At 45.6% G+C, this 22,121-nt stretch overlaps 1 protein-coding gene across 11 annotated transcripts in view; it reads left to right on the forward strand.

The window, feature by feature from the left end:
- KIAA1958 (KIAA1958 ortholog) overlaps positions 1-22,121 on the forward strand; it is a 122,962-nt gene that overhangs the window by 16,171 nt on the left and 84,670 nt on the right. For 5 of the 11 annotated variants that reach the window (XM_043514406.1, XM_038403256.2, XM_043514402.1 and 2 more), the window contains one exon: positions 8,924-9,057. The exons of the other annotated variants lie outside the window; for them this stretch is intronic. The gene's annotated coding sequence lies outside the window, so the exon portion shown is untranslated. The remainder of the gene's footprint in view (positions 1-8,923; positions 9,058-22,121) is intronic. 11 annotated transcript variants of the gene reach the window in all.

Consider the following 22,121-nt stretch of genomic DNA (forward strand, 5'->3'; position numbering starts at 1 on the left):
GATACACTGACCAAAGGTGAGACTAAGTGTGGAAAATTTCAGCCCAAAAGGCAAATGTTTTGGGATGAAATGTTGTCATGGAGTCCCCGGGCGATGCTCTGGAACTGCTCCCTACGAAGCCAGTCAGGACTCTGGGGAAGTCTCCTTTCTGTGAGCAGACTGTCTGCAGGACACGCAGCTCACACAACTTCCACCTTTTCCTGGGTCTGACCTCGGAGCATTCAGCATCCTCCGTGCGCTTCCCACAGCGAGTCTGCCCAGGCGAGGTCCTGGGGAAGCCAGAGGGTCCTGCACCCCAACTCCGCAGTCAGACGTGACTCTCAGCCAGCCAGTAAAACTGAAGTTTTATTAGATGACAGGAACATGGTCTAACACAGAGCTTGTAGGTCAGAGAACAGGACCCCCTCAGCTGGATCCATTTTGGGGGGCAGTGAGCCAGACAACCACGTTTGCACTTCACTCCATGTCCCCAGCCAACTCCAAACTGAAACTCTCTCTCCATCCCTCCTCCTCTGGGCTTTGTCCCTTTCCCCGGGCCAGGAAGTCACCTGATTCCTTTGTTCTCCAACCCTTTAGCTCTCACCTTGCAGGGGGGAAGGCCCAGGCCATCAGTTGCCAGGAAACAGGGTGCCGGCCATTCTCTGTATCCAGGCCCCTGCACACACCTGCCCTCTAGTGCTCTGCAACGATCATACACCCTTATCCCACCACCTAGATACTTAAGAACTGCATAGGGGAAACTGAGGTACCCCCACAATATTCAGAGGAAACATTAAGAACAGTCCCGCTTCGTCACATCTCTCTTCCCTTCGAGACCGAACTGAGCGGGGTCACTTTAGCCAGCGACCTGGGGAAGTTCGAAGCCACCAACGTTCCCATGGATGCCCCAGCATCTCTCCCGTTCCTTGGTGGGAGTTACACTGGGCCCTTCCAGTTTCACTCCCTCCCTTAGGTCGGTGGTGTTTGATAGTACTCGCATGTGGGAAGGTTTATGCGGCCCGTGCCCTTTTGCCACCCCAAAACCCCCGGGAGTCAAACTGGGATCAGGTCTTCTCCCAGCGCTCCACTCTGGAGGCCTGCAATTCAGGTCTCTTGGTTAAGAGCCCCCATCTTGACCTGGGTCACATACTGTTCACTTACAGAACTAGCATGGAGACATCCCTTTCTCAGCAACCTTGTCTCCCCACTAGCTGGCCAAACACAGCCATTTGATTATAGGACTGTTTAACTTTCTTAACAGCTTTCACTTCATCTGAGACCTTCTCAAAGCTATCCCCACTGGATCTTTCAACAGGAAAGTCAGTGGCTTCATTCACAACAGAAAATTTCTGGCTGTTAGGAACTGAAACTTTCTTGATTAAAAAGAAAAGGAGTAGCCGTGGCACCTTAGAGACTAACAAATTTATTAGAGCATAAGCTTTCGTGAGCTACAGCTCACTGCATCCGATGAAGTGAGCTGTAGCTCACGAAAGCTTATGCTCTAATAAATTTGTTAGTCTCTAAGGTGCCACGGCTACTCCTTTTCTTTTTGCGAATACAGACTAACACGGCTGCTACTCTGAAACCTTTCTTGATTAAATCACTTTCACACCCTTCAGTTGTAGCAAACTGTTTGCAAAGACTACTATGAGGATTCCTTTCCCTAGGGCTTTTCTATGCAACAATTCACCCTTCACAGGAATTCTGCCCTTACCTCTAGAGAAACACTTTCCTGAGCAACAACAGACTCTTTCTGGGTCTCACTTACATCCAGAATTACCTCTGGCCCATCAGACGGATTCCTACACAATCCCCTTTCAGGCAAATTTACAGACTTCCTAGATAAAAGGTTAGAAGCATTTTCCTTCCCTTTGCCACACACAAGCTCAGGAATCTTTTCCTTCTTGCTACAGGTTTCCACACCCTCAGTAGGTAACACAATCAAATCACCTTTCTGCTCTCCTTGTGCCCTGGCTAGGACCTCACCCTGATTAGACAGAGTTGCTACACCCTTTCCCAACAACACACTAGCAACAGGCAAAATACAAGCACCAGAATTGACTGTTCTCTGGGATTTTACATAGACACTAACTGGATGCGACCTAGTTACAGAGCCATTCTCCCTAGCAGACACAAACTTAGGGCCATTCCCTTCCTGGGCTTTAGCTGAATCCAGAACCAACTCTGAGACAACTGCACTATTCTCAACCATCACAGGCTGAAAGACCCCTTCTGTCTGCTCCACAGACAAAGAAGAGCCGGAGACACATTCTCCTTTCCCAGACACACAGCTTGGGATCTCATTCCCCTTGTCCCAGCACACTGGGCTGTTCACAGACAACAGCTTGGAGATCAGGGTAGCTCCCTCCACAAGCAAGGCAATACCCCTGACAGACACAGCACATTTCCTTCACTGTCCCAATTCTCCATGCAGCTAACAGGTAAGATTCAGGGACACTCATCTTCCACTCTCCTCGCCTTCCCCAACTGCTGACTAGACAACGCCATCAGCTCACAAGGCTGCCTAGGCTCATCCAAACTTTCCTTACCAAGCACCTTGCCACTCCCAATAGATCCCCTGCCCTGCCTGTGTCTCCCTCGCACTCAGCTGGGGTCTCAGCTCCCACTGTGCTCAGTGCTGCCCTTGCTGTCCCAGTGGGGTAGGCAGCGAGCTCGCTGCTTTCCTCACTGCATCAGAGCCAGCGTGAGCCCCCTCTCCGGTGTGCAAGGGGGCGGGGAGCATCTCTCTGTCCCACCCAGCCCCAGGGGTCTGGTTACAGGTAGGCAGGTATCTTGAGCCTAGCAGCTCCTCCCTGCTGCCAGCCAGGTCATCTGCATTTTCAGTGACCATTTCCCTCTCCACCAATTGGTTCCCTGGATTCAAATTCAAACCCTCGGCAGTTACAGGAGCAGGGCCTGGATCCTGTCCCAAAGAAACACAGTCACCCCCCAACAGGGTCTCGCAGCTGGTATCCTGGAGAACCCCAACGACCAGCCAGCCCCACCCCTCCTGTGTCTGCACAGGGATCTGGGCCATAGGCAGGGCGAGGGGCTTCATCCCTGGGACCCTCACCCAGCTCACACAGTCCCTCAGCCTCTGAGGCTGCACCACCAGGGGCCTGACAACAGTTCTCTCTGTCCCAGGATCTTGCCACCCCATTGACCATCACCTTCCGCTCCCACTGGGTGTCCGAGGGGCCTGAGCCCGGGAGGCTCCACACAGACATATAGGTTGGGACCAGGAGTGGGAGCCTGTCCACCTCCCTACCCATCTGGCTGACAGAGTCTATGGCCTTGGGACCCAGCAAGGGAGCTAAACACCGGGGCTGTTCTGCAGGGTCCCCCTGGTTCAAATCGCCAGCCTGCTCAAAGGCAGTGACGTGGGCATCCACATTCCCCCCCCCTCCTTAACCAGGGGCAGCAATTTAGTATTGAGGTTCCCTGCGGAACTGGCACCCCGGGGTCTATCCCCACTCACCCTTGGGAGGTCCCTTCTGCTTCTCCGCTCCACCATCGCCAGTTCGTGCTGCTGCTGCTTCTGCAGCTCTTTCTCAGGCTCTCGCTGTCTCTCACAGTCCTCCCGCTCTCTCGGACTCAGCTCCCATCCCCCGATGGGGAACCCGATCGTGAAGACCCCCGTCTGGTCGGGGACAGGAGTCTTGGGGGTGCCTGGTTACTACTCCAGCTGCTCCCAGATCCTGCTATAGCCCCATTTGGGGTCAGGAATCTGCTCCTTAGAGTGATCATCCTCCTCCAGCTGCACGATTAACTGTGCTTTGGTGGATTTTTCCAGTTCCAACTTTCCTCTCTTTTTGCACAGGGTTACAATGTCCTTCTTAAGGAGATGGTGACAGGCCATCACTCTGCTTTTCCCAAGTTGTTGTGGACTCACAGGCCTGTGTGTTCTCAGCTCCCCACGGTTTCCAGGGAGAACCCCTAGTGTGCCAGCCCTTCTCAAGGTCACCACCTCTTTGCCAGGGTCGAGCTGCAGACTCCTCCACCCCGGGACTGCTCGCTGCAATCCCCAGGGGAACCCTGTTATTGCAAAAGTCCTTCTCTCTCCCAGGGCCAAGCCGCAGACTCCTCCACTCCTGAGACTGCTCACCGCAGGCCTCAGGGGGACCCCATTACTGCACAGTCCTTCTCGCTGGTCACACACTCCCAGGGGTTAACTACCCCCTGAAACCGCTCCTCTGAGCCTTCAGCATGCCTGGTCCTCCTCAATCCCCCTTCGTTTTACTGCTCCCCAGTCACTTACTGTAGGAAGCACCATCCACGGAGTGCAGTACATCCCACCTCTGCCACCAGTTATCACGGAGTCCCCGGGCGATGCTCTGGAACTGCTCCCTACGAAGCCAGTCAGGACTCTGGGGAAGTCTCCTTTCTGTGAGCAGACTGTCTGCAGGACACGCAGCTCACACAACTTCCACCTTCCTGGGTCTGACCTCGGAGCATTCAGCACCCTCTGCCCCTCTGTGCGCTTCCCACAGCAATTCTGCCCAGGCAGGGTCCTGGGGAAGCCAGAGGTCCTGCCCCCAAACTCCGCAGTCAGACGTGACTCTCAGCCAGCCAATAAAACCGAAGTTTTATTAGATGACAGGAACATGGTCTAACACAGAGCTTATAGGTGCAGAGAATAGGACTCCTCAGCTGGGTCCATTTTGGGGGGGGCAGTGAGCCAGACAACCAAGTCTGTACTTTGCTCCATGTCCCCAGCCAGCCCCAAACTGACTCTCCCTCCAGCCCCTCCTCCTCTGGGCTTTGTCCCTTTCCGGGCCAGGAGGTCACCCGATTACTTTGTTCTCTAACCCTTTAGCTCTCACCTTGCAGGGGGGAAGGCCCAGGCCATCAGTTGCCAGGAAACAGGATGTCGGCCATTCTCTGTGTCCAGACCCCTGCGCGCACCTGCCCTCTAGGGCACTGCAACGATCGTACCCCCTTATCCCACCACCTAGATACTTAAGAACTGCATAGGGGAAACTGAGGCACCCCCACAATATTCAGAGGAAACATTAAGAACAGTCCCGCTTCGTCACAAATGTGAAAAAAGTGAAATTTTGGGATGAAATGTGAAATTGATACTCTTTTATAACCTTATCTATAGCAGTTGTAGCCTGTATCTGCTTTACATCTTGGCATCTTTTCCCCATAGATCTTCCAAGTTTTCACTGGATTTAATTTATTTGCACTAACAGTTTGAAGGGATACTATTCAACTCTTTGTTCTAATTTCATATTGCCTCAGTATAAAATGCACTTGCATGCCATGTGCTTCCTCATGCTGGTCTGAGATTTAACAGACTGGATTTGAAAAATCCCACTTGAACTTTCGCAGTTTTAGAGACAGCTATGGGGTATCCATGACATGGAATGATTCTGTGCTGTAGCCAGACATTTTTCTGTAGACTTCCTTTACGCTCACTTTGCTGAAATGGGTAATGTCACTGTAACTGGGCAGGAATTTGAATTGGACTTGTTATAGGGTAAAATGGAAGGTGACCCAGCTTTTCCCCATAGAGCAAAACCCTGGGTCTGCACATGCTAGAGTGGGAAGGTGTAAATTCCAGCTTGAGGAGACATGTCCGCACTAGCTCTGATTGAGCGAGTGCACTAAAAATAGAGGCAGGGATTAGCTTGACTGAGTATGATCCCATCTGAGTATTTCAGAGTAGCAGCCATGTTAGTCTGTATTCGCAAAAAGAAAAGGAGTACTTGTGGCACCTTAGAGACTAACAAATTTATTAGAGCATAAGCTTTTGTGAGCTACAGCTCACTTCACCGGATGCATGCATCGGATCTGAGTATGGCTAGCTGTCCCAACTATGATCCCCTCCTGCCGCTTGTGCTGTCATGGCTACACTTCTATTTTAATGCGCTAGCTTGATCTGAGCTAGCGTGGGTGAGTCTCCTCCATCTGGAATTTACACCTTTCAACTCTAGTGTAGACATGTCTGATGGAGCTAGAGGCTGCCTCAAGTTGCTTCCCTACCAATGGTTGGCTGCCTGAAATGAAGCTGGCTCCATTCATTGGCATCTAATGTAATTTTTTGCCACAAGGAGAGAGAGCTCAATAGCATCAGAAGCATCAATTCCTAGTGGACTGAGCACAAGGGGCTCTTCTGTTTTAATTCCAGCTGTGACACTTACTTCCTTTGTGGCATTGGTCAAATCACTTATGTTTTGTGACTTAATTTCCTTATCTGTAAAATGGAGATGATGATGATGATGATGATTATAATGCACACTTATTATACCTACCCAACAGGGATTTTGTGTTGGTGAATTAGTTAGCGTTTCCAAAATGCAATATAAAAATTAAGTTTTGCCAACACATGAAGACTGGGGAAGACATGGGAGAGAGATATGAAAACAGAAGTGGCAGAAAAATGGCACTCTGGAGCAAAGACACGGAAAATAGAAGGGGGATAGACAATGTAATCGGTACACTTTTTCTTCCAAGAGACCTGCATGCGAGTTTGTCCCAGGATGGTAGAGAAATATGTTAGTAAAAATTAGCTGACACACCTCTAATCAGGAACTTTTCATAGTTGTTACACGCAGTGTGTTTTTTTGGATCCAGGACTGACTATTGACCATTCTATACCTCAGACCTGTATGTTTTGGGGGCAGTGGAATTCTAAATTTGGTGGTGGAAGGCAAGAAGCAGAATGGGGGAGAAAACATTTCTTTGCACATGTATATTGCATAGTTCTGATTGCTGTTGAACTCGCTTGAATAAAAGTAATTTTACCAGGTGACCTGTATTCAGCATAGGGAAATACGGTCACCCTAAATACAGCAGAATCTCCTCAGATTTCTCTTACCTGCATAGGGCATGAATGTCTTTAACATCTTCTTTTGACTCTATATGGCAGCTTTACATGAACAAAATCTCCCATTTGAAACTTTTGAGGTTTAGCCTCTGGCTTACAATCTGCATCCTGTTTGTATTTCTCTTGTTTGTTCTTAACACATTCATGAATAGTTTCATTGGAAGGCTTGATTGAAAAAGGAGAACATGTAAGCCTTTGACAGATAGTAAGTTCTGCATTGGCCTTGCATCCTCTTACACAGTTCAAAGGATGATACTCTTGTTGTTGAGTGTGTAGTGGTCCTGTAAGCAAACGTTTTTTTGCTTAAAGCTTTCTATGGTTTGTTCATTCTCTTGACTAGACCATTGACTCTCAATGGTATAAAGAAATGGTTTGTGCTCGATACCATTGCTATTGAGGTAGTATTGCTTTTCAGCAAAGATCAATTGCATTCCATTGTCAGATACCAATTCCTTGGGAAATCCTTCTTGAGTGAAGACCAATGACAGGAACTTTATCATTAATTCAGTGGTAACCTTTCCAGTGAATGTAAATTCCTACCACTTTGAATGATCGTCTACCATTGCTATGACAAACCTTTGCATAACAGACTGATCTTCTTCAAATGATCCCATTATATCGAGAACCGTTTTCTTTCATGGACAATTGGGATTGTCAACTGGTGTGAAAGGGATACTGAAGGTTTTCCATGACTTACAACTACTTGCACAAGCCATGCAACTCTTTATTATTTCCTCAACCTGCTTGTCCATCCTTGGCCGTTAGAAGTCTTGTCACAATTGTCTTTCAGTTAGACTCCTCCTGAGATGTCCTTCATGTGCCAGGTGGATTATCATTCTCTCAGATGTGTAGGCACAACAAAGTGGCCAATTCTCCAAATGTATTCATTTACAAGGGACAGTTCTTGTGATACATGTCTATATGGTTGCAAGTGTTCTGGCATCTTCATCTTATAAGGCCACCCATCGACTATATAAGGTTTTAGGTCCTGAAGTACCTTGTCTTCTCTCATGGCTGTTGCTCACTCTGCTTCTGTGATCACTCCTTGAGTTGCAGCAGAGATTTGTGCAAAGACAGTCTCTTCATAATTGTTCACAATTGCATCCTCGTGATAAGGTATGGGCAGGCCAAGCAGACAATCTTTAGTGGTGTTCTTGGCACCTGCAAGATACTGTCTGGAAATCAAAGTCCATTAGTTTGGTGGCTCATTTGACAATTCTTGGTGCTGCTAATCCAGAGCCTCGTGTGGTAAAGAAAACTGAAAGAGGTTTGTGATCAAATCTTAAGATGAATCTCCTATCCCACGGGTAGGTTCTGAACATTCTTACTGCCCAGAAACATGCCAGAGCTTCTTTCTCAATGACAGAATAGGAATTTTCTGGATGAGTCAGGGCTCTGGAGGCAAATGCAGTAGTGACTTCTTGTCCATTTTTTAGTTGAGTCAAGACAGCAGCATACTCTCAAGCATCTGTTGTGACAATTGTGTGTTCTCAGAATCAAAAGGGCTAAGAGCTGGGCTGGTGGAAATTCCATGTTTTATCTCATTAAAGCTGTTCTTGCACACTTCATCTTATTCAATCCTCACATCCTTTTTAAGTGATGACTCAAAGGAACTACTTTTATAGTAAGTTGCGGTAAAAACATAGAATAGCATTCACACAATCCCAAGAAGGATTGAAATTAGTCCTTGTTGTCAGGCTCTGGTGAATCATGAATGGCTTTCATTAGGTCTTCTTTTGGTTGTATGCCATTCTGAGAGAATGTGTGTACTAGATATGTCAGATTGTACAGAATTGCCATTTCTTGTTGCTGTTGGTAAGTCCATGTGGCCAAAGCTTTTCTAGAACCTATTTTAGGATGACATCATGTTTGGATACATCTTTGTCATACACTAGAATGACAAGGTGGGTGAGGTAATATCCAGCTTTTCTTTTCTTGGTCTGAGGAAGCTTGAAAGCTTGTCTCTTGCACCAACAGAAGTTGGGCCAATAATAGATATTACCTCACCCACCTTGTGTCTCTAATATCCTGGGACCAACAGAGCTACAGCAACACTGCATATAAACTAGAATGTCATCTTGAAAGTAAGTAACGCCCCTTGTCTCTCCAAAGATCCCATGCATCATTCTCTGGAATACGGATGCTGCAGAGACTAACCCAAATGGCATCCGCTTGAATTGGAACAAACCTTCTGGAGTGATGAAAGCTGTGTACTTGTGGGATTCTTCCATTAAAGTGATCTGGAGGTAAGCAGTGGATCAATCAAGGGTTGTAAAGACTCTTGCCTCCTTCAAGGTGAGCAGCATTTTGTTGATGTTGGGTAGAGGATGACAATCCACAACATGTTGGAGTTTAGCGTGCTCAAGTCCACACGTATGCAGATAGCACTATTAGCCTTCCTGGCAACAATGTCAGGAGAAACCCATTCTGATGAATCAACTGGTTCAATGATCTCTGCTTTGCATAGTTTCAGAATCTCCTCTTTGAGTGGTTATCTCTATGCAATTGGTATGTTTCGCACTTTATGCTATTCAGGCACCACTTTGGTTTTTAGCTGGATCTTGTGCTTTGAACTTTTTTTGTAACACCTATGGTATTGGAGAAAACTTCTGGAAAGTTGGAGACAATTCCTGTTTGTAGCCTATCCTCAGTTTGCAGGACAGGTTCTGTACTATTCAGATCTAATATCATCTGAAGATCCCTTTGATTCTTTCCGAACCTAGAAATTGCCTTTTGGACTACATAGATTTCCCCTCGGGTATTATGGCTTTTGTACTTGAGAGCAGCTGCAAAAAAGACCATTGATGGGGTTGGGAGATACCCTAGAGGGTATGGTGTTCTTGTCTGGAGGATACAACTCAGTTGGGAGCTGGAAAATAGCACAGTTTAGAGGTGGCTGGGAATTATAGTGTAAGCAGAACCAGAATCCACTAATGTCCTCCTTTCAGGGCCATTGACTCACACTTGGTGGTGTGGTGATCTCCTCTCACATTCCAAACACCATCAGGATTCAGTTCACCATCATCCTCATGAGTGAAGACTCCAGATACAACACTGCTGGCAGACTTACAGACTTTTGCAAAATGTCCTTTTTTGTTTCAGTTCTTCCATACTGATTTCTTGGCAGGGCATCCTTGAAAGTCTGCCTTATGACCTATGCACTGCATCTGTAGCTTGGTAGCAATGTGGTGAGTGGGAGGCAAGGTGGATGTAGACTTGGGAACATTGCAGGTTGCAGTCTTGTACTGGACTGCATTAATCTGTGCAGGCTGGAAGACATCTGGTGTCATGGAAAGTGACTTAGAACAATGGATGGCATTTTCCATTTATCAGGTGGTTTCTCCAAGGTAAGTCCTTTTTTGTCATGAGGAGTCATTCACAAATCTGAAAATTGGTCATCCTCATGACAATTTGATTTCTGATCATTTCATCTGGGAAACTGGCAAATTCACAGATTGCACTCAGCACACATCATATAGCTATGTAGTGGTTGATGGCATCTGTGCATCGGAATAGAATTTGGAGTGTTTGGCAACAGCATTTAATAGAGAAATAAAATAATCATCCGGGCTTGGAAAGCAGCACCATACAGATCTTGCCATATCTTGCGGCAAGTCAGTAATGGGAGGCAGATGCTTGAAGATTCACTGCCCTTCAGGACCAAGGCAATGGAACAGTAAAGCTTTCCACTTTTCTGGAGGGTAAGTAGAAGGTTCTATAGCAAGTGTACAGTTGCTGACGTAAGACTTCTCTGGAAAGTTGTTCCCATGGGAGTAGAGCAGGGGTGGGCAAACTTTTTGGCCTGAGGGCCGCATCGGGTTTCTGAAATTGAATGGAGGACCGGTTAGGAGAGGCTGTGCCTCCCCAAACAGCCAGGCATGGCCTGTCCCCCGCCCCCTACCCAACACCACCTGCTTCTCACCCCCTGATGGCCCCCTGGAGATCCCTGCCCATCCCCCCCACCCGCTGCTCTGGGTCACCTGACTGCCCACGGACCTCCCAACTCTGACTGCCCCCCCCGCTGCCCCATCCAACCCCCCCCATCCTGATTTCCCCCCCCCCGGGACCCTTGCCCTATCCAACCACCCCTTCTCTCTGACTGCCCTGGACGCCCTGCCCCTAACTGCCCCCCACCCCATCCAACCCCCCCTTCTCCTTCCTGGCTGCCGCCTCCGGGATCCCTGCCCGCATTCAACCCCCTGTTCTCCACCTCTGACTGCCCCAACCCCTATCCATGCCCCTGACCACCCCCCAAACTCCCCTGCCCTCACTGCCTGGAGCACCGGAGGCTGGCAGTATGGCTGAACCAGGACAGGCAGCTGCGCTGCACAGGGCACCGGGACAGACTAGGCTCTGCAGCCCCGCCACCCAGAGCATTGCGCCAGCAGCGAGGTGAGACTGCGGGGGAGGGGGGACAGTGGGGGGGGGGCAGGGGCTAGCCTCCCAGGCCAGGAGTTCAGGGGCCAGGCAGGATGGTTCTGCGGGCTGGATGTGGCCCCTGGGCCGTAGTTTGCCCACCTCTGGAGTAGAGGATCACCTGGAGCAGGCATGAAGAGCAGCGAAGGTGGAACTTCTGCCATGGTAATAAGTGTGGAAGCAAGTTGGGGTACTCAGAACTGCAGAGGAATGAGCCCTATATAGGCACGGCCCCTTTAAATTTCTCTTCTCAGCAAGCAGTATTTGCAGATAACAACAGCGTTAGACCTGTGGAGTTTTCCTGGGTGCAGCAACAGGAGATCACAGCAACAGGACTCATGAGGCACTTGATTAAGTTGGATTTCTGTTTCTCTGTGGTTCTTTTGTGCTTGTTGCCAGTTAGTTCTCTACCTGAGCCCCTTTTGAGGAAGACTTGGGAAGCTTTGTAATAGCAAAGGGCAAAGTTTATTCTCCCCTCACTTTCACAGAGCTCACATTCTTTCTTTCCTTCTCCTCTCTCTCCTCCTCCTTCCCCGATGCATCCTGGGAATTATTCTGTCAACCTAGCTATCACCTCTTAGCCCTGGTCTACACTGTGTGTGTGGCGGGGAGGGGCGGGGGGATTGATTTAAGTTATGCAACTTCAGCTACGTGACTAACATAGATGAAGTCGATGTACTTGGACGAACTTTCCGTTGTGTCTTCACCGCAGTGAGTCGACTGCTGCCGCTCCTCCGTTGACTCTACCTGCACCTCTCGCGGCGCTGGAGTACCGGAGTCGACGGGAGAGCACTCAGTGGTCGATTTATTGCGTCTAGACTAGACGTGATAAATCGATCCCCGCTGGATCGATCGCTGCTTGCCGATCCGGTGGGTAGTGTAGACGTACCCTGGGAGAGGTGACTTACTTACATCAAGAGGCAAATGCCTCCCTTTGGGATAGGTAGTGTCTACTGAAGCTGTAGCACTGCAGCTGTACTGTTTGTCGTGGTTTAAGTGTGGACATACTCTACATTGCTGGATGAATTCTTCCATCAGCCTGGCTGCTTCCTCTCGAGGGAGTGAATTTACTCCAGTAATGGAAAAATCTCTTCTCTTCTATCACAGTAGCAAGTGTCTACACTATAGCCTTACAGCTGCATAGCTGCAGTGCCACCGCTGTGCCATTGTAGTGCTTGTAGTGTAGACAGACCCTAACTCTCCATGTAGACACCGTTACGGCATGCTGAAAGTCGCAGAGTGCGGAGAGCTAGTGTGCTGTAGATTCACCTGGCTTGCCACACACACTAACTCGCTGCACAGGCAAGCCTTCGGTGTCAATTAACTTAACACAGACTCTGGTGACAAATTCAACTCTAAGATTTACATACACAAATTTAAACATGCTAGAACCTCATGCAGCTCTCATTTAATTGTATAAAAATATTGGTAATTTTTTATTCTATCAGACCCCTTCCCCCCCCACCCCCGTTCACACAACTTCCCTTCATGGAGTAATAGTCCTAAGAATTATATTAATGGTACATTTTCAGATTTTACTACTTTTTGAAATTTATACTATGTATTTAATAAACAACATATATCTATGGTGTTGGATATATTTTGGGGATATTGATCTAACAATCAAACAGGGTGATTAAACTTTTGTTGAACGGGTTGTGTAAATCTATTGGGATGATAATGACAGACTAAAGATTATATGCCTGTGGGGAACTGGCTGGATACCTTAGCTGTATGGACAGCTAATTTGATTTCCAGTATAAAAGAACTTCTTAGTTTTATTCTCTATATTCTTCTGTTTTCCCTCCCATCTCCACCCCATAAATCAGTTTCACTGACTTGGTTATCTGTCAATGCGCTATGGGTTCAATCCTACATTGTGCTGAGCACGCTGGCTCCAATCCAGCAAAGCACTTAACATGCTTAACTTTAAGTGTGTGAGTAGTCCTACTGAAGTCAGTAGTGTGTATGTGGTAGAACTGGTCAAACAATGTTTGTGAACAGTGTTACCGGGGAATTATTTTTCCTGTCAATTGCCAAATAATCTGGGAATATATACACTTTTATTCATTCTTCTCTTGACTCCTGTGTCTAATTAATCTGTTCTGAAATGCAGAGCACACTGATCACTCTATGGGGAGTCAGGCAGGCCTAGAGAGTGGTGCAGTCACAAAAAGCTATCTGACACACACAAAATAGACTTGACTTTACAGTTCTTTTGAAATGAAGGAATATTCATTACATTGAGCCTTGCAATTAAGTTATATTTTGAAGCTGCTATGCATGATAGTAGAGCATTGTTGGAATATAGAAACAGACAATTGTTATGGAAGATGGTTATTCAATGGGGCATTAATTGACAAGAAACATTCCACACTTTAATTGAGCACTTTTAAATACACTGCATCTGCTTTAATAGACTGCTCTCACTGTATGCATATGTACAATCGCATAAAGATGGACAAAAATTGCTTCAGTCTATCTGGAAACCAAGGAGAAATAGCAGTTTAGAGCCATATAGCTATGCATTATTAAACATTGGAAATTTGTTTTGTTTTTGTGTTAACATCCAATACTTCCCTGTTGGCTAGTTAACCCCATAAAGCTAAGTGACCTGGTTTTCAATCAGACACTGAAAACTATTTTTCTCATAAAGAAAAGGAGTACTTGTGGCACCTTGGAGACTAACAAATTTATACATCCGATGAAGTGAGCTGTAGCTCACGAAAGCTTATGCTCTAATAAATTTGTTAGTCTCTAAGGTGCCACAAGTACTCCTTTTCTTTTTGCGAATACAGACTAACACGGCTGCTACTCTGAAACCTATTTTTCTCATGTATACTGTCCTCTTAGCTACTAATTATATTGTGCTGCTTTGTTAGATTAGCTCTTGGTTTTTACATGCCATTTAACTCTTGAAAAAGTATTTAAATAGGGTAGTACAATGAAGATTAAAATGAGAGAAATAAAAACCAGGTATGATTGCTGATTGATTGTTACAAATTCTACCAGAGATCTTTGCTTTCTATTTATTTAAAAAATATAAAATGTTTTATAAGGACACAGAACTTGTCCTACTGGATCAGCCAATTTATTCATCTACTCAGGCTCCCTGCCTGAAGCAGAAGCTTCTCTCCTCACGCCAGTATTTTGCTTATAGCCAAACCCTGATGCTAGTTCCCTGCTCATGTATCTGAACTGGGCACTGGGTAGATGTGCAGGACAAGCAGACTTATTATTTAGATTTGTGGAGGTTTGGCTATGGATTTTATTATATAAGTATTAATTATTGTTATTTCCGTGCCTTTATGTGCATTAAAAAGTTGCAAAGGTGAATACAGCACTTATACAAGAAAAATCTAGCTGCACCATATCTTTGAGTAGCCTGTAAAATGTGTAATTTCCGCAGGTTGACAATACTGTACACTGCTTACAGCAGGGTTTTCTTTTATTTGTTCTGAATGTGCTAAACTCTTGTTCTTGTGTTGTGGGGCAGAGTGAGTTGCAGGGCTTATATATTTTCACTGTTCTGTTTAACACTTTGACCACTTTAGTCAAATCCTCTCTAAATCTTCTAGGCTAAATAGCCTTGGGGTTTTGCCATTCCTCTAACCATCTTTGTTCCTGCCCTTTGGGTCTCTTTAGTTTCCTCAGTATCTCTTTAAGGCAAATATTGTGGGTTTTTTTTTGTTTTTGTTGTTTAAGTAAAACTTTCCATTCTCATGACGTGAGATGCACCTTAGCTCAATTTAATATTATTATATTTCCTACCTCTTTCTTTTAATGCCTTTTCTTAACTGCACTGAGCAGACAGCTTCATTGAGCCTATCTAACTTAGCCCTCCAGACTTTTTCTGTAGAGGATCCTGCATGTTTAGATGAACAACTTGCGTTCCTCCTCCAAGTCATTAATCAGTATGGAGCCAGTCATATGACGAGAGCATGAAGGGGGCCATTTCCTAGTGAGTCACATACCTCCTGTGCGGAAAGGGGTGTCAGCTCTCTCTGCAGCAGAGTTCCTTTTTGTCCCTGGGCCTATTGAAGAGGGAAGGGGCTTGTGGCATGTGCATCATCCTAACTCCAATGCTATAGAGAATTTCCCCATACAGGGAATACAGTCCTAGCTTGTATTAACTTTCTGTGCCCTTCCCCACTCCCAGTGAGGGAATGACCTCTGAGGAGAGTGCCTGGGGCAGCCTCGAGATGTGTGGGGAAGCCCTGGCAGTACAGAGAGCACAGGGCTTCCATGTGGATGAAACTGGCTTCCTGCTGTTCCTCCAGAATTTGTTGAAATTATGGGCCAGCCCAAAGGTAGTGGGGGTGTGGATGGGGGAGGAGGAAACTCTGCTCCAGGATACAATGGTTGGGGAGAAATCTTTTGAGAGAGACCTTGTGAGATGAGCGCTTGGGGCCTAAATACCCAATACCATCCAGGGACTTTCTACTATTAACATGCACATGCCTCCCCATGCTGAGGAGGAGTTGTTCACCTTTACCCTTTGGGTCTGTCTGTGATAACCACGCCATAAAACTATGCACTAGGAGCTTCCACATTCTTACATGGCTCTTTATCTGCTACTGTTATGGATGGGAAAACATGATTGTGGAACTGCATTTTAGCCTAGGTTAAGCTCGGGTCTGTAATGCACTTCTAGAAATGTTTTCTCCATGCACCCTGGACATAAGAGAACTCACTCACTCCTAACTAGTGGAGAGCATCATATGCTAGGATGGTCCTTCTTATAGTGTGGACAGGTCCTCTGTTCCCATCACTTAAATAATTTTAATTCATAAAGTTGAACCTTTTCTGTATGGTTATTTATTTTCCTTCATAATATTTTATAAGGTATCTTTTATTAAAAGCTAAAAGACCAAGTGGCTAGCCTGCATCCATTTTATCCACCTTTAGCTACGTTTATTAACTGTTTCTAAGAACTCATTAGAGACTTTCCCTTTCACAAGCCACACAGGTTTGACCTTATCAGGTTATATTTGTTCAAGTGTTTCACTATCTGTCCTTAATTACCCTCTCAGTCAGTGGAATAATATACCGCATATTCTGAAAGCTAATATGTGTATATCACTTTCTCTGTGTTTACAGTTATACTGTAGGGAGTTTAGTAGGATGTCAGCGTAAGATTTCTGCTGATATGACATCTTATTTGAACAACGATGACTTGTTTTGGTAGGTTTCTGGGGATTGACAAAAGAAAACAACCTTACCATTTTTCACATGGTTTGACCCATTCGGTTGTTTAGTGGAAAGTATTTGAGAAAGCGGCAAATGAAATTGCTTTTACATTTTCAAGACACATAAGATAGAAAATAGAAAAGACAGCACTAGATAAACGTGCTGCATATATAATAATATTACTGCCAAGGAAATTTAATTCAGTCTTCAGTGATGGGTTTGGGCAGATGTGTTGCACTGAGTTAGAGATAAGGTAATGCATGTGGTGCGGTCTCAAGTAACTAGGAACAGAATGAAATTGATATTTTGCATTAGTCGTGTATTATTTATTGTATCTGATATAAGCGTACAGCAGATACCTGATACTGCCACCATCTGCATGATATCAGATACTCCCTGTCTATATGGCATGGAGGAATGGGGGCTATTTTAACTTTCTGCAATAGCTAATGCAGACAAAATTAAATTGACTTAAAAACTTCTACTGTTGCGGTTAGTGCATGTTTGGATCAGCTGTTTCTCTGAGAAATGCTATAATTTAAAATCAGTGTTTCTACTTGGAGTTAAAAAGTTAGTTCCTAGTAAACACAGTGCTGTCCTTCAGGGGTTGGTGGTATTAAAAAAAATCAGCAATTATGATTAATCCTACATTAACAAACCAGAATTCCTGTATGAAGAAAGGAGGAAAATATCTGCAAGAAGACATTTCAATTTCAAGCTATTTTTGAAATTATGATAAACTGGGAAGGGGGAGAGATTTTAACAGTTATGATATATATTTTGACTGTATCCTATGAATCGATAAATGTCAATAATATCCTTAGAGGGAAGATGAGAAAAGACAGAAATCATAACTCATGAAACAGCAGGGAAGGTCTCAAACTCTTCAGGAGACAATAAGTTAATGTTAGAGGTTGTGACTTAGTAAAGACATCCTTACAAGCACAAGCTTCCCGGCTTTATCTAACGGTGGTGTGGGCCTAAAATTCAAGAGAGCATACCTCAAAAGCACAAACAGAAGTGGGCATTTGAAGTAAGAGCTACTGCACCTGGACTTAAATCTCTCTTGTGCGCAAAAAAAAAAAAAAAAGTATTGAAGCAGATTCTCGTAATCAAAATACTAGCATTTCCTGCTAAAGTATTTAAGGCATAATTATCTAGCTAGGTTCTTACATGTCTTCCATCATTATAGTATAGGCATGCATCACATGTACTGTGAGGACAAACACATTAATATTCTTTGTGGCACAGAAATATTTCCCCTATTTTATAGATGAGGACCAGAGGCACAGAGAGACAAAGTGACTTGCCCAAAGTCAAACATGGCAGAGTGGGGAATTGGATCCTGGTTTTGCAACTGCAAGGCAAGCACTGTAACCAAGAGACTGCCCTTCCTTTCTACCTGTCAGATAATAAGTACTATAGGAAACAGAAGGAATCTAGGTGGTTCTGTAACATGGTTTTCTAGACCTGTGCAATCCCTTCCAAGTTCACACATTCTGAAATGTGAAAATGTTTGCATTTTAATAAATGTTTTTCCTGTGGCTGAGTCTCACTGTTGAATGCAAAGGCAAAGCCGGGGTTTGACATGCTAGTTTTCTGATTCTCTGATGGAACAGAACTCTGTTTCAAGGAAAAGAGATTTCCCCTTGTAAAACTGGGCTAGAATTATTACATGAACCAAAATATAAATTAATAATGACACAGTTCTCTATAAATGTGGAATTGCGGAAGGGGCAATGTTATAGGCCAGTCAGACAGACATGAAGGTGAGAGAAAATGAGTTTCCTCTAGCTCTTCCACCTGGATCAGAGAGCACAACTAAATTGCATCTGACCTCTGTAATTACCAGAAAATGACTTCTGCAGAGCTAGGCTGACATTCCCAATCACGTGGAATAGGCTCAGCCAATGACGGACACAGGAAAAATATATGTGACTTGTCCCATGTGATCTATTGCAGTCAGCCAGGCTGAAATTCAAAATGCATGATATACTGTAGTCCTGGTAAAACCTGTGCATCTCCAGATGGAGCAAAAAAGTTTGGAAAAAACTTCTACAAACAGTTCAAGCTGATTTTCAGGTCAAGCCTGTCAATCCATCATGAGGGAGGCTCCAGTGACAACAAAAACAAATTTGTTAGTCTCTAAGGTGCCATAAGTACTCCTTTTCTTTTTGAAAAAAAAGTGAGAAATTTTAAACCAACTGCCAAGAACCAAGCGGTACAAAAATGTAACAAAACCATTTTATGTGAACAACTAATCGGCAGTATCCTGGCTGTCTAGTGGCAACTTGTCATGTGTGAATCCACACTCCTTCCCTGGTGCTTAGGAAAGCTAGGAGTGTTGTGGAAGCAGAACACCCAGCAGACTTGACAAAGAGAGTAACCTCAAATACCTCATTAGCGACTCTTTCTGGTGAAAGTATGGAGCAACATTCACAGATTCCTGGGGGCCGTGCACAGCTATTTCTTTGGAAAAGAGGTCTCTAGGAAGCTACACCTTTAAGACGAAGGGGTATATGTAGTGGTTTTGGGGCAAAACCAGAGGAAAACATGACACATCGAGTTGGAGAGAAGGAAGAGAAAGGGATTAATTTTAAATGCATGGGACATGCTCGTATATTACATTGAGGCAGACCATACAGTCACCCTGCCTGTGTGAAGGAAAGAAAATGGTTACATTAGAGAACACGCCCTGTATTACCCTTACTTGCCTAGCATGTCCATCAGGGACTCTATTGAACAAGTAGGGGATGAAGTGGGCTGAGAGAATGTTGCAGGCAGTTGTGGGTGGACAGGTTCTGAGGATGTGGAACTGGCTGCTAGGAGTGAAAATCCAGACCCTGTCGTGGTGCCAGATTAGTCCCCAGAGTTAAGGCTATGTTTATATCATGGGAGGTCATGGAAGTCACAGAATCCATGGCTTCCAGAAACCTCTGTGACCACCTCTGCTTCAGCCCCGGGGGCTGCAGGACTCTGGAGCTGAGAGCCCGTGAGGCCCTGGCAGGATTCCAGCGACAGGCAACAGCAGTGACGGGGGGGCCCTGCAAAATTCCAGCGACAGGTGACAGATTCCTGAGGGGGCCCTCCTCAGGGTTCCAGCGACGGGCAACAGCCTCGTGCAGGGATGGGGACGAGTGGCTGGGGGGGGGAGGGTGTCCCATTTTCTCTTTGGGAAATATGGTCACCCTGCAGCTCCCAGCCGCCATGGGCAGAGGGGGAACCCCACAGCTCCCAGCCACCATGGAGCCCCAACAGCAAAAGTCACAGGCAGGTAACGGCTTCTGTGAATTTTTGTTTATTGCCCATGACCTGTCCATGACATTTACTAAAAATAACCATGAAAAAATCTTAGCCTTACCCATAGTGAATGGAGAAATTCAGCTAGAAACTATCATAAAGGGTAATCCTTATTTTGTGGGATAAGGCATCTTTGATAAATTCTGCAAGCATTACAAAGGTAGTCCTAAGTATGTCTATGCGCACACAGCTCACATTCTACTGTATGAAGTGAGTAGTACTGGCAAGTCCAGTTCATGTCTTGAGCCAAATTCTATCCTGACTTACAGCCTGTGCCATCATTCAAATGATGTGATGTGCAGAATTGGTTATGATGGGCTATAAATTAACAGGGAAGCAAGTGTGACTAAATAAGAAAATCTATCGTACGCCACTCAAAAATATTACATCTGTATGCTCACATGGGAGCTTCCACTGATGTGAGACTCACTTATGCCATGCATGGCATGAAACAAAGCGACTGAGCTGCAGGTCTCTCTGGACCATGATTTACTCTCTTAAGGAGAAATCCTGTCTCTCCTTCCTACACGGGTGTGGAGGAACCTTTGGCAGTGGAACCAATATGGTTCTGTTGTGACTGTGTGGGGCTTGAGTTGTGCATCACCTGTGTGTCATGAGACCCTATCTGCAGGAGTTTCTGAGTGACCTTACACTGGGAGAACTGGAGGAGGGGCCAAAGTTTCCTCTAACCTCCCTTCACCCTTGGGGGACTGTTAGGACCAGAGCACCCTCAGCACAGTGGCTCCAGTCTCACTGTGGCCTGTGATGGACAGTTCCTTCCTTTTTGCGCCTTTAACCACCCCCAGGTTAGAGTAAAGGACTCTACGATTGTTTTACAAAAAGAAGGATAGGTGACCTTGTGATTAAAGCATTGTACTGGGATAGAGGCGATCTGGTTTCATTCCTGTCTCTGCCACAGGTCTTTTGTGTCATCTTGGGCGAGTCACTTAATCTCTCCGTGCCTTCCCCATCCATGCGTAGGAATGATAAAATCAATAATGCTTTGAAGCACTCAGATACTGTGGTGAAGGGGGCCATAGAGGTACTTAGAAATTCTCAGTGGGCCTGAGCATCACTAAATGCTGATTAATGAATTTTCACGTTAGACAGGATTCTGATTTTTTTCAGTGTGCTAATTGTTAAAATGTTCTCTAACTTTTTTCCATATGCTTCATATATGTATTTAGTCATATATAAACCATGCAAAGAAAAATCTTACAACTAAGACAAATGATCCCATCCTCTGTCTTCATTGAAAAGAGCCTAGCACATGGCATCAACATTGTTTTCTCGATTGATGTAATTTAATAAATTTAGTTTGGGGCCTTTTTGCTAACATTCCTTCCTTAATTTTGATTTTCCTGACTTTTTTCAGTTTGTAGTACAACCTTAATTTGTGACTTCAGTTTCTACAGGTTGAACCTCTCTAGTTCGACACTCTCGGGACCTGACCGGTGCCGAACCAGAGAATTTGCTGAACCATGGGAGGTCAATGCAGAGTGCCAACAGGTCCCAATAGGCGTGGGAAGTAGGGGTGCAGGGCGTGCTCTAGCAACCCCAGACTTTGTGCCCAGCAGGGCCCCCCACCCGGGGGCTCCGATGCCTGCCCCAAGTCCCAGCCACCAGCCCCTCGCATGGGGTCCCAGCTGCCGGCGCCAGGTTCTCCCCTTCCCTCCCGGGGCTTGAAAGCCGCGAATCAGCTGTTTGCGGTGCTCCGGAAGCGCTGGGAGGGAGAAGGAAGAGTTGGTAAGTGCAGGGCCGCTGGTGCAAGAGAGGCGCGGGGGGCAGAGGGGAGAGTTTGGTGCCAGTGGATACTCTGCACCCGCTAATTTTTCCCCATGGATGCTCCAGTGCCTATGCTGGACCACGGATGTTCCTGGACCAGGGAGTGCCGGATTACAGAGGTTCAACCTGTATTAAATTCCTTGGCAAGAGGAAACAGTCGGATTGGTATTTAAGCATGTAAATTGCACAGTAATAAAAAAAAGCCCTGAGAGAGGCAAGTGGGGGTACTAAGAAGTGCCCTTCTTTAGTAGAATGCCCCCTGAATTGCAATAGGCCGGACTGGCGCATGGAAATGTTCCATGTATGTCCCTGTGCCAGCATTAGTGAGTCTGACCCCTTGTTTGCACACTTCTACAGAATTAATTTTAATAATTTTAGGCATCATCTATTTTATCCCTTAATTTAAAATTTAGGACTTTCAAGGCTGATGATGAGGTTAGTGCTTTCTCTCTGAGGGAAATAAGTAAAGAGTTATTAATGGAATATAAAAGACAGTGGCATGGTGTGATTTAAAAGTATTTTTTTATCCATTAGTCCTTGATTACAGTATGTTACCCAATATTTCTAACTGGCTTTAAATTTGGATGCAAATCTTTTCATATCCTGGCTCATCTTTAGG

This window comes from Dermochelys coriacea, chromosome 5 (assembly GCF_009764565.3).
Source record: "Dermochelys coriacea isolate rDerCor1 chromosome 5, rDerCor1.pri.v4, whole genome shotgun sequence".
Taxonomy (NCBI): domain Eukaryota; kingdom Metazoa; phylum Chordata; order Testudines; family Dermochelyidae; genus Dermochelys; species Dermochelys coriacea.